Source organism: Poecilia reticulata, linkage group LG21 (assembly GCF_000633615.1).
Source record: "Poecilia reticulata strain Guanapo linkage group LG21, Guppy_female_1.0+MT, whole genome shotgun sequence".
Classification (NCBI taxonomy): domain Eukaryota; kingdom Metazoa; phylum Chordata; class Actinopteri; order Cyprinodontiformes; family Poeciliidae; genus Poecilia; species Poecilia reticulata.
The window spans coordinates 5,963,607-5,964,865 of record NC_024351.1 but is presented as its reverse complement, the minus strand read 5'-3'; positions in this window follow the sequence as shown (position 1 = coordinate 5,964,865).

Here is a 1,259-nt window from a genome sequence, read left to right as displayed (position 1 = left end):
AAGTGCCTTCTTCTTCTTCTGATTTTATTGGCGGGTGACATCTAACGTTAAGATGTATTATCGCCATCTACTGGGCTGGAGTTTGGACCAGAGTATAACCCTTTGATCTAAATTCTCATAAATAATCCTGTTTCCTTCAAAAATGTAATAAGTGCTTTATTTATTTTATGTTTATTTAATTTTAATGTCTCTATATCATATTTAATAGTTTCTTGTTTTAGCTTCTCTCTACTTGCTGCATACTTTTCACAATGAATTATTACATGTTCTACCGTCTCCATATCCATACCACACTCACAACTACCCGTTGGATGTTTACCTATCAAATGTAATGTTTTATTTAATCCGGTATGTCCAATCCTTAATCTTGTCATTACTACTTGTTCTTTTCAGTTTTCTCCAATTATTTCCATATTTCCTACTTTCTTTTGTATATTAAATAAATGACAACCTTTAGTTCCTTCCACCCATAATTGTTGCCATTCAGACTTAATTTTTCTCTTAATAACTGATTTTATTTCAGATTTACAATACGCTATTTCCATAATTTCATTTTGTTTTAAAGTCTCTTTAGCTAAATTATCTACCATATCATTCCCTTCTATGTCTTTATGAGCAGGTATCCACATAAACCTAATCTTTATTTGAATTTGTGTCATTCTAAATATTATTTCATAAATTTCATATACCAATTCCATACGACTTTCAGATGAACTATTTAAAATGGACATTAATAATGATAATGAATCTGAACATATAAGAACATTTTCAATTCTATTTTGTTCTACCCACTGTAAGGCCATCAGTATTGCAAACATTTCCACAGTATAAACAGATAGAAAATCAGATGTTCTGTGCTTCTTTAATATACCCAATTCAGGAATAACATAAGCAAATCCTGTTTTATTTGAAACTAAATCTTTTGAGCCATCTGTATATATAACTGTAAAGGATTTATACATATTCCTAATTCTGTTATTCACAAAATTTTCCCAATTCCATCCATCCATCCATTTTCTTCGGCTTATCCGGGGTCGGGTCTCGGGGGCAGCAGCTTCAGAAGGGAGGCCCAGACTTCCCTCCCCAGCCACTTCTTCCAGCTGCTCCAGGAACCCCAAGGCGTTCCCAGGCCATAGAGAGACATCGTCCCTCCAGCGTGTCCTGGGTCTCCCCTCCTCCCGGTGGGACCTGAACTCCTCACCAGGGAGGCGTCCAGGAGGCGTCCTGACCAGATGCCCGAGCCTCAACTGGCTCCTCTC